The sequence below is a fragment of the Coptis chinensis genome, chromosome 1 (genome assembly GCF_015680905.1).
Source record: "Coptis chinensis isolate HL-2020 chromosome 1, ASM1568090v1, whole genome shotgun sequence".
NCBI lineage: Eukaryota > Viridiplantae > Streptophyta > Magnoliopsida > Ranunculales > Ranunculaceae > Coptis > Coptis chinensis.
In genome coordinates, this window is record NC_141456.1 from 26613422 (window position 1) to 26625231 (window position 11810).

At 37.7% G+C, this 11810-nt stretch overlaps 1 pseudogene across 1 annotated transcript; it reads right to left on the reverse strand.

Annotated features, from left to right (window-relative positions):
• Positions 1 to 565: 565 nt before the first annotated feature.
• Positions 566 to 2710, reverse strand: LOC147523192 (acetylajmalan esterase 2-like; annotated as a pseudogene). Its single transcript, XR_015196097.1, has 5 exons — positions 2372 to 2710; positions 1776 to 1988; positions 1510 to 1658; positions 1157 to 1427; positions 566 to 1061 (listed from the first exon to the last, which is right to left on the reverse strand). The product of XR_015196097.1 is annotated as an acetylajmalan esterase 2-like (transcript).
• Between the last annotated feature and the right edge of the window lie 9100 nt (positions 2711 to 11810).

An 11810-nucleotide genomic window follows, 5' to 3' on the forward strand; every position in this document is an offset into this window, starting at 1 on the left:
TTGATTTTAGTTAAACATTGTAGAATGTGTTTCAAAAGCTATCTTATACCTCTGACACAAGCAAAGAAACAGGTACAGAAAAGCTCACGAAAAGGAAAGGTTACGTTTCTCTTATTACAAGTGTCCTTTACATACACAAAACATGTAGAGCAAAAAACTTGTGACCAAAAGATATTGTCTCAAACATGCCATGTTCACCAGTTTCTGAAGTTGGGTTTTTAGCTACTTCCTTCTTTCTATGCTTCTTCTTCGGCGCCATTTGAATGTGTATACTTGCAGAAGAAGCCTTTTTAAAAAAAAAAAAAAAAAACCACCACCTCCACCTGCCTGTTTCCTATTTGCTGCTGAGATTGCACGTGCGTTCAAACAAATGATATTTTAGAACTTAAATTCCGAAACTGAAATGGTCGAAATATCTGCGTACTATCTGGAAACCTGACGAAAGTTTTCGACATAGTTGAAATGTGTCGAGTTATGTAATTTTGGTTTTTTGGACTTTGGAGAGTGAAAATATGAAATGCCTGGAATCTATTGGGATACGGTTCGAAATATTGAGATCTCCAAATGAAAGATAAATATAATGTTTTTCACATTGAAGTATTGAACTCGAGCAAAGTGAACAAACTTGATTAAACCAAGTTGCTAAGCTCCGCCCGTACAGGGGAGGATCCAGTATTGCCACTCAATCTGCTACAACTAACATACACCACAAATATCATGATTGCCACTTAAGAGGGCTGCTACAATTAATATACACTACAAATATTTTTTTAGAGAAATTATATACACTATTATAACTAGTATTTTTTTTTTGACGGAAAAATTGGGTATGCTGTAGTACACTCCCGCCCACCCCTGCGTACACTGAAACACTCTCCTTTTAAGTAGCCACTGTGTGACAAACTGGTATGCCCTCTCAGTTAAGTGAATTCCGTCCCAACTTATGGATTGATCTGGATTAGGGCACACTATAGTTCCTTCCGCTCCGCACATCCTTGTCAATTCAAAGTTATACGAACCTCCAGCTTTACTTCCACAACACGCTTGTAAGCCCGAAAATCCTAAAATGTATATAAGAAAAACAAACGAGTTACTACCTCCAAAATAATTACACATACATTTTGGTTTGAAATTTAAGGCGTGGATGGGAACTTACCAAATTGTTTATGTCTAGAGAGCCACTTGTAAGCATTGTAGTAATCAGCATACAATATGGACACCTTTGGGTGCGTTGTCCTTAATAGTTGCAAGGCGTTTTGAAGCTGCTCATTATGGTGCATTGTAAATTCATTAAATTGTGCCAAACGAAAGTCTTTGTCAAAAGAAAATTCCGTATTGTTTTGGAAGAAGGTTTGATGTATTGGTAAGCATCCCATTGGAAAAATTCCAGGAACGACGAGTTGAGTGGCACCAAGCTCAATCAGTCTCTGCATCCAATGTCACAAAGTAAATATTTTATTTTGTTTGCAATTAAAATAAGTTTCACCAAATTATTACAAAGATGCTCACTCTGGCAACGTCTGCAATGTTGTGAACAAGAAGAGGCACTAAACTTCTGACCTCCTCCAGGGTTTTACCCTAAAAAAAGGCATAGTTGTAGTCATTAATTCCAATTTCCCCCACCACGAAGAGAGCCTTTTTAAGTATATTAGCGCATTCTACAAATAACCAACAAAACAAAAATATTAATTCGAAAACAATCCTGAATGCTGAAACTTGGACAATAATTCAAACGATTATATACACATTCTTGTATAGTGGTTATATATATTTACTTGTTTTAAAGGAACATATTGATTTGGTATGAGTTATGAACTAATCCAATTGCACAGACAGGGAACTATTGGTGACTGGTGAAATGATTCCATTCTGAAGCAAGACTGAATTGTTCAGTGCTGTTGATCCTCCTACCGCGAAATTCACGCCATGGCTAAATGAAGCGTTCTTTTGTAAGTATGGATTGAGTAAAGGCAAACCAAGTGCTTCCGCTGCAAAAATGCAACAAAACATGATATGTATATTAATAGACACACACAATTTTGTTAATTAAACTCAAATTGGGTACTTATGAAATGGAAATGTAGGATGTTACAATCACATGCTGCAAGGCTAAGTACAATTGTGATCCCATGGTTAAGGGAGAAATATCTCTGTTCGAGCATTAACATTTAATGGAGCTGATGAGATAGATTTGAGGTATTTGATTGTTGGCCAGCATCAACTGTCATAAACTCATAATCATATAAAACTATACAAAACTAGTCTTTCCTTTATATAGTAAAAAGTATATACGTTTTTGCTTTGGACACCACACTGGACGCATGAAATTCACAAATTATTATAGAATACCAAAATTTGGAAAAGAAGTTACCAAAAAAATCAATGATGAGTCGACCATTGGAGGCTCGCCCAGTGGCCTTATTAAAATAAGTCTGACCATAAGGAAGGCGCGTAAAAGTAGTGTTTGCACGAGCAGGTTCACGAATAAAGTTTCCGGTGTCTGAAAACGAATCTCCAAACTGATATATGGCATCATAAGTACAATTCCCATTGTGTGCATTACAAGTAAGATATGGAATAGAGAAAGAAGTTGAAAGTAGAAGGAAAGATAACACATATATTCTCTTGTTATTTGGCATGATTGAAGAGCAAAACTTGGCTGGTGTATGATTAAGCCTTGGTGGTGACAAACTGACAACTGACAAGACTATTATTTTATACACTAGTTATAATTTGTGCTTATAATCCCTGGAAATAGTATACATACGTACATGTGTCCAAATTCAACACTTGAATGGACTATTAGAAAAAAACTACCATAATTGTCAAAGCACTTTCCATGGCCACAAAATATATTCTTATTCTTGGCTTGATTATGTGCAATATATTTACTGATATTTTATCGACTAGCCTCTCTGTACGTGTCTCTGCCACGTTAACAATCTCTGATTTTATTTTATTTTTCATTAATTTCTAGATATGAAACTACCATTTTACTCCTGCAAAAGACAAAATAAAAAAATAAAACAAAAAAATAGCATGAATTGTAATATTTGTGTTTGGAAAGGGGCAAAATTAGAAAAAAAATTAATGGCGTGATGAATTCACTGTTGAAGCCCTCGTTTTCTTTAAAGAAGTTAGATTAGATTAGATATTAGATATATTTCGTGAAATATCGGAGTAGTTTTGTCACAGCCCGAATTTCTAAACAATAACAAAATGAATATTTGAAATATAAATATCTCAAACATCACTAGGTTCACTTGTTTAAAACCCAGACTATGACGGAGGATACTACACATACAAACCCTAATAGCCATGTCATAAAAGAAACAACTTAAAATAAAATAATCTCAATAATTATCCGCAACTTCTTTATTAAGATAACATCCTTCCAAATAAAATATCAAACAAACTCTCAAAATAAAATTCCTCACTACCATGTTCTCATGCCATGAAAAAGGTAAATTACGTTATTACATCATTCCAATAGGAATCAGACCTAAAAGAAAACTAACGGACTGCTCCAGGGAAGAATCTCAATCACACGCCGTGGTTCCACTGCCTTCTACCTATGTTCCCAAGAACACACCCACGTTGCCAAAACAAAGAAAACATGGGTCAGCAAAATGGAATTTGCTGGTATGAGTAGACTAACTACATATAAACATTTCAAACTTTACTTATCCAACTAACACTTTAAATCTATCATAACCTAATCATTCTCAGCTTGGAAGACAGGTAGTTCCGTCATCTCAATCGGCATAGTTTCTTCCAAAGCAAAATTTCCATTTTATTAACTCATTCTAATAACTCATTTTAATATTTAAATAATTGAATTACACTTACCGATGTCCGCCACTGTATAAGGGTAGGACCGCGTCCCTGCAAAAATATTATTAAGTCCTACCCTCCTGCAAAAGAAAGTTATAACTTGTATATAACATATGTAGATATCCTATATGGATTCAAAAGTAAGCCCAAACACACTCGCATAATCAAATCAATTTCTCTTGTCAATTAATCAATTATTTTTCTTATACACCCACCCTTTAATACCTACTCCACAATTTGCACTCCACACATTTGCCAAATCACACATTCCTGTGTGTCTCTCTCCCACCAAATACCACAATATCATAGCCATCTCGGGCTTTCATACACATATTTCGCGCCTCTTTGGGCACAAAACTTCAGTCATTCATGGCACATTCAATGAACACCTTAGGTCATTCCCGCCACATTCAAGGAATACATATCATATCACTAACGGGCCATTCATGACACATTCAATGAATGCCTGGGTCATTCTGCCACATTCAAGGAATACCTAATCCTACATTCCCGTACACTCAAGGAATACAACTAACCCAAGGCGAATACCTTAGTTCCTCTTTAGGGACGGTCAAACCATCGGTCATTCATGACACATTCAATCAAATACGGGTCATTCATGGCACATTCAATGAATACCCTTATATAACGCTTAACGGGCCATTTATGGCACATTCAATAAATGCCCACCTAACATATGACTTCATCGGTCATAAACTCAATTCAAAACTTGAAGTGGAGAGTTCTAAAAAGTGCGGTAAGTTTTGTTTACGATTATTGAAATTTATTGTATTTATTATTTCAGAGAACGAAAGAATATCTTGATTCAAGTATTTTTGGTTTACGCGTTATTAATTTCATGGATGTACAAGTGTCATAACGTGTGTATCGTAAAAAACTGAAAAATCACAAAGCAGTAAATACACGTACACAAGTATATTTAGAAAGGTCCTAGCCTAAGTCAAACATGCTAATTGTCCTAGACTTATCCTAATAGACCGAATCATAATTTTAGGAAAAAGTCAAATTTTCGGGTCAACTGGTCAAAGTCAAAGTCAACTCTGTTCAACAATCAAAGTCAACTCTGGTCAACTATCAAAGTCAACCATGGTCAAACTCTTCTAACCCCAAAAGCCCAAAGCCTAAAGCCCATAGTCTAACTGTCACAGCCCGATTTTCTAAACAATTAAAAATAATGAATATTTGAAATATAAATATCTCAAACATCACTATGTTCAATTGTCTAAAAACCCAGGCTATGACGGGGTGGATACAACACATGTCAAAACCTAAAACCCACATCACAACAGGATCAACTTAACAACAAAAATCTCCAAATTCCTCAACTATCACTTTATTAAAAACTTTCTTCCATCCCGATACAAACATAAACAAACTTTAAGAATAACAATTTCCAACCTCGTATTCTCATGTCATATAAAAAAAGTAACCTACGTTATTACATCCTTCCCAAAGATCAGACCTAATAAACTAAACTCCCAGACTGCTCCAGGCGAGAATCCAAATCACACGCCCGCGGTTTCACTGCCTTCCACCTATGTTCCCAAGAACACACCCACGTTGCCAAAACAAAGCAAACATGGGTCGACAAAATGGAATTTCTTTGGTATGAGTAGACTAACCACATATAAACATTATCATACTTTAATTATCCAAACAATCACTTTATATTTTCCCATAACTTAATCATTCACGGCTTGGAAGGCAGTGTAGTTCGTCATTTCAACAGGCATAGCTTCTTCCCAAGCAAGACTTCCATCTTATTAACTCATTCTAATAACTTGTTTTAATAACTAAGTCATTTAATTAAAACTTACCGGATATCATTTCTTTGTATAAGGGTAGAACAGCGTCCACGCACAAAATGTTATTAAGTCCTACCCTCCCTGCAAAAGAAAGTTAGAACTTCTAACATTTGTCGATATCCTATAGGTATTGAAAAGTAAACTCAGCACACACTCGCACAATCAAATTAATTTCTCTTATTAATTAATCAATTACTTTTCTTATACACATATTTCACAACCTATGTACCTTAGGTCATTCCCCACATTCAAGGAATACCCAACCCTACATTCCCGTATGACACTCAAAGAATACAACTAACCCGCATGGCGAATACCTTAGTTCCTCTCAGGGTAGTCAAACAACCGGTCATTCATGGCACATTCAATGAATACCGGGTCATTCATGGCACATTCAATGAATACCCATAGATAACGCTTAACGGGCCATTTATGGCACATTCAATAAATGCCCACCTAACCTATGACATCAGCGGTCATAAAACTCAATTCCAAAACTTGGTGAAGAGTTCTAAAAGAGTCGCGGTAAATTTATTTACGCATTATTGAACTTTATTTTATATATCATTTCAGAGAACGAATGAGTATCTTGATTCCTGTATTTTTTATTTACGCGTTATTAATTTCAGGAATGTCTTAGTGTCATAACGTTGCATATCATAAAATACTGCAAAATCACATAGTAGTTAATACACATACACATGTATATATAGAGGTCTTAGCCTAAAGTCAAGTATGCTAATAGCCCTAGACCTATCTTAATAACCCAAATCATAATCCGAGTTAAAAGGTCAAATTGGGTCAACTGGTCAAAGTCAACCCTGGTCAACAGTCAACCCTGGTCAAAGTCAAAGTCAACCATCATGGTCGAAGTCAAACTTTCGTTTCCATGATCAACAGGTTCGGGGTCATAGCCATGGTTCATGGCTAAGGTCAAAATGCATGGCTCATGAGCTCATGACTAAGATAATGATTCGGACCCAACTGGCCAAGCCCAAACCCCAAGCCTTAGAACCCGAAAGTCTAAACATTTAAAAACCCAATTAGATCTATTTTAAGTCCTATGGACTGACCCCAAGCAATATTAGAAACTGGCCCAAAACAGTTAAGTGGTTCGGTCCAAAAATTTAACTGAAACCGGCCCAAAAACTTTAATTTAAACTAGTCCACAAATAACATAAAATCGGGCCCAACAAGAAATAGAACTTGGCCCAGCTAACAATAAGGGGTTTGGCCCAAAGAAAATCGACCCAGGCCCAGGCCCAAGCCCAAATCGTCATCTTCTCCAACAGTTCTCCTCCACCACCAAAGCAGCCCAAATTTCCGGCCACCACCATCTCCCATTTCATCAAGTCGGTTCGACTCTATACACAAACCCCACTACTTTAATTAACACCGAAAACCTCAAATGCTTAAATCTAGATTTACCCAAAACTAGATCTAGTTCAATTCGGACCGCCATTAATGGCTTCCCCAACCTTTCAACAACCCCATCCACATCCTTCTTCCATTCCGGTGATTTGAATCCTCCCCAAAACCCAACACGCCAATACCACCCAATTCAATGTCATCACTCTTCAAAAAGCGCGTTTTGGCGCCATTCTTGGACCTTCAAGCGTCAACACCACCCATGTCCGACCCACAACCACCACCACCAAACCATCCATTCAAGCCGACACATTAAATATAAAACATCACGAAGTTCGACCAACATCATAACACGGTAAATCTAATACTAACGGTTCAAACTAAAATTATTGGAGGATGGGCGTGCGCCATTGACAGCTCTAAAAGCCCGATAGCACCGGCGAAAAACTCCGACCACCAACAACAAAGTTTTCTTAAATAAAATGGCGAAGTTCTTGTCGGCCGCCATTGATGCTCTGTCGAAGCTCCAAACAGCCTAAATTATAACCGACTTTACTAATACAAAAACAGAACAAATCATGGGCCGAGAACGAGCGGGGAAAAATCACGAAAACATCGTACTCGCATAAAGCGTTATACTCCCGTAAAACTGTTATCTATGAATAAACTGTATAGGCGATATGCTAGAAAAAGAAAACTAAAATACTCACAATAGCAGTTTATATGGACATAAATTCATAAATTCTAAACAGTGAAAATCATAGTTCTAGTAGTGGTGAGAGTTAACTTTCTACTCACTGTGGGCTCTCCGATTATCAACAACCTACGGGAAAAACCTTCCTTTCCTTCCTTCAGTAAAACTCCCATTTTTTTTTTTTTTTTTTTCTAAAACCCTCGCTGTGTTCTTTTTCCAAAAACTCTACGTGAGAAAACTCCCCGAAAAACAAGGACAACACTTATCCATTTACCTACGGGCTTTTATCCGTATCTGATAGTTATCATCTATCCATTTTATCTATTTTCATTATTATTATCTTTATTATTATTATTATTAGGAAAATAAAATAATAAAAACACGGGGTGTTATACTAACTTAAGCCAAAAATAAAAATCCAAAAGTAAAAAGATATTAGCCCACCACGATTTTGGCCAAAGCCCAAAGTCGTTTTTGCTACTGTTCATCTCCTTCCTCTCAAATTTCCACCAACGCCTCCACCACCGATGCAGCCACCACCGGCCATCAATAACTAAAACAAACCCAGTGGTTTTCATCCCCACAAAAACCCCTACACACCTATCCTAACAATTCATGATTTCGTTATACTGCAAAAATCGCATCCAACGCCATTAACAAAGCTTTGGAGCTTCGACAGCTCCTCTCCAGCACCCAATCCACCGCCAACCCATTCACCTCAACCCAACAACAATGTCCCAACAAAATCCAAACAACAAAACATTCAAACAACACATTAAAAATCGGAACGGTTTGGATCTTGGTCGAACGCCATTACTGGCTATTTCAAGGCTTCCCCTCACCCAATCAACCCAAACACCAATTCAATACCCAACTCTTCATTACCACAACCAAACATCATCAATAAACATTCAAAGTTTACAATTCAACATTACCACAAATCAAATAAAAAACCATACTTTAAAAAAAACAAAGAACGGTTTGGTGCTGGCGATGGCGGCGCCATTTAGCCACCGTGTCGGAACCGGCGGTTTAAATGCCAAAACTTCGTCCCTAGTTTATCTCTGCGTGGTTCAAAATGGTATCTAACCATTATTAGAGTCGGCAATATTGCAATTAGAGAAAACGGCATTCTCGATATGATTAATCAAAACCAATAAAAGAAATATAACATATTATGACTACTCACCGATTTAAAACCGAACTGCTTCCGAAGTTTAAACCCCGAAGCCCGACGTCTATTGTCGCGAAAAAAATAATCTTCCTCGTTCAAAACTTTTCATTAAAACTCTCCATTTTTTTTATAAACCTCCATTGTGTTTTCCTTTAAACTCTCGTGAGAAAACTCTATTTTTTCTAGTTTTAAAACCTCCCGAAAACAAGGGTTTTAGACTTATCTACTTACTTACGGGCTTTTATCCAAAACTACTGGATATCTTATCTCTGTTTTATTTATTTACATTATTATTATTATTATTAATATTATTATAGAAAAAGAAATTAAAAGACGGGGTGTTATAATATACACACCTTAAAAGGATCTCGTCCCGAGATTCAAGGTAGAGTGTCAGAGAAGAGCTCAGGGTGCATCTGTCTTATCTTATCTTCAAGTTCCCAGGTCACGTCATTTTCCCTTTCACTCTACTGCACTTTTACCAAGTTTACAATCCTCCTCCTAAGTTGTTTCACATCCCTATCTACTATCGTGATAGGCCTCACTGTAAAAGTTACATCATCGTTCAACTCTAGCTCTGCTGGCTGAACAACCTCAGTAGGATCTTTCACACATTTCCGTAGCATAGACACGTGGAAGACATCGTGAATCATCGCTAAGTTAGGCGGCAAAGCAAGACGATACGCCAAACTACCAACGGAGGCTACTATCTCATATGGTCCAATATATCGTGGACTCAACTTTCCTTTCATGCCAAACCTCATAACTCCTCTCATAGGGGAAATCTTCAAAAACACAAAATCACCTACAGAAAACTCTACCCGTTTCCTCTTCAAATCTGCATAACTTTTCTGCATACTCTGTGCTGTCTTAATCCTTTCTCTAATGACTTTAATCTGTTCAGATGTCTCTCTCACTAGGCCCAAGCAATACTCGGTCTCCCACATCTGCCCAACAAGTAGGTGATCGACATGGACGCCCATACAAAGCCTCAAAGGGTGCCATACCAATGCTCGACTGGAAACTGTTATTATATGCAAACTCCACCAAAGGTAAATGCTCCTCCCATCCTCCACCAAAATCCATTACACAAGAGTGTAACATATCTTCTAATATCTGATTCACCCTCTCCCAGATGCGTCCATCAATGCGGGAGGATGGTAAGTGATTACTCATCGCCAAACTAGTGCCCATAGCTTGCGGCTGAAAACTCTTCCAAAACTCGAAAGTGAACAAAGGATCTCGATCTGAAATAATACTCACTGGAATCCCATGTAACCTGACCACTTCCCGAATGTACAAGGAAACCAACTTATCTGTATTTCTACGTACGTCAATAGGAATGAAATGAGCAGATTTCGTTAGACGATCAACAATAACCCAAATAGATTCATTACCTTTCCAAGACTTAGGCAAACCATCAATGAAATCCATAGAAATGTGCTCCCATTTCCACATCGGTATCTCTAATGGCTGCAATAATCCAGAAGGCCTCTGATGCTCTGCTTTAACTCAACGACAAGTTAAACACTGAGAAATATATTCTCCGACATCTCTTTTCATTCATTCCCACCAAAAGGTCCTCTTCAAGTCTTGGTACATCTTCGTTCCTCCAGGATGAATTGTAAACCGAGAACGATGAGCTTCATATAATATTTCCTTCTTTAACTCGCATCATCGGTACACATAATCTCTCATGAAATCTTAATCCTCCATCGAATCCATCGCTTAATCGGACGGACAATCATTTAAAATATCAATGACCGGATCATCCAACCGACTCAAAAGAAATCGGTCTCTGTGTTGCATGGCAATCACTCTACTGAAAATCACCGGCCTAACCTCCAAATTACATATATACCCCCTCATCGTATCGGTGTAGTCCGGACATCATAAGCTGCTATAGTCTCTAAACTCTTCCACTCTTTGCACCATAAGAGTGGTCAAAACACTGTGCAATCGACTAAGTGTATCCGCAACTACATTGCCCTTGCCTGGGTGATACTGAATCTCAAAGTCATAACTACTTATGAACTCCATCCATCTCTGCTGTCTCATATTCAACTCCTTCTGTGAATAAAGATACTTCAAACTCTTGTGATCTGTGTAAAGCTTGAACTTCTCACCATATAAATAATGTCTCCACACCTTCAAAGCAAAAACCACTGCCGCTAACTCCAGATCATGAGTAGGATAACGTCTCTCGTGTATCTTCAACTGTCGTGAAGCATACGACACCACCTTCTGGTCTTGCATTAACACACAACCCAAACCCGGTTCCACTAGCATCTGTAAAACCACTAGCTTTCAGCCCTAGTGGGATTACTAGAATTGGAGTCAGAGTCAACCCTGTTTCAATTCTAGGAAAGCTTTCTCACAATCATTAGTCCACATAAACTTCACATCTTTCCTAGTTAACTTGGTGGCCGGAGCTGCAATAAGTGAGAACTTCTCAATAAATCTCCGATAATATCCATTTAACCCCAAGAAATTTCTAATCTCTCGTAGCGGTGGTTGGTTGTTTCCATTCTTTCAACTGCAAAGAACCTTCTCGGTCTACAGACAATCCCTTCACTAGATACCACGTGTCCCAAGAAACAAATTTCTTCTTCCCAAAATGGCACTTGCTAAACTTAGCATACAACTTCGTTCTAACGCCACGCATCACTATCTTCAAATGTATCTTATGTTCTTACGTGTTTTGTGAATACACTAAAATGTCATCAATGAAAACAATCACAAATTTATCCAAAAAGGGCCTGAAAATACGATTCATCAGGTCCATAAAGAATGCAGTGCATTACAACCCAAAAGGCATCCACGAGAAAACTCATACAACCCATACCGAAGTTCTAAATGCGATCAAAGGAATACTCTTCTCTTCAACTCCCATCGATAATAACCGGTCCTTAAA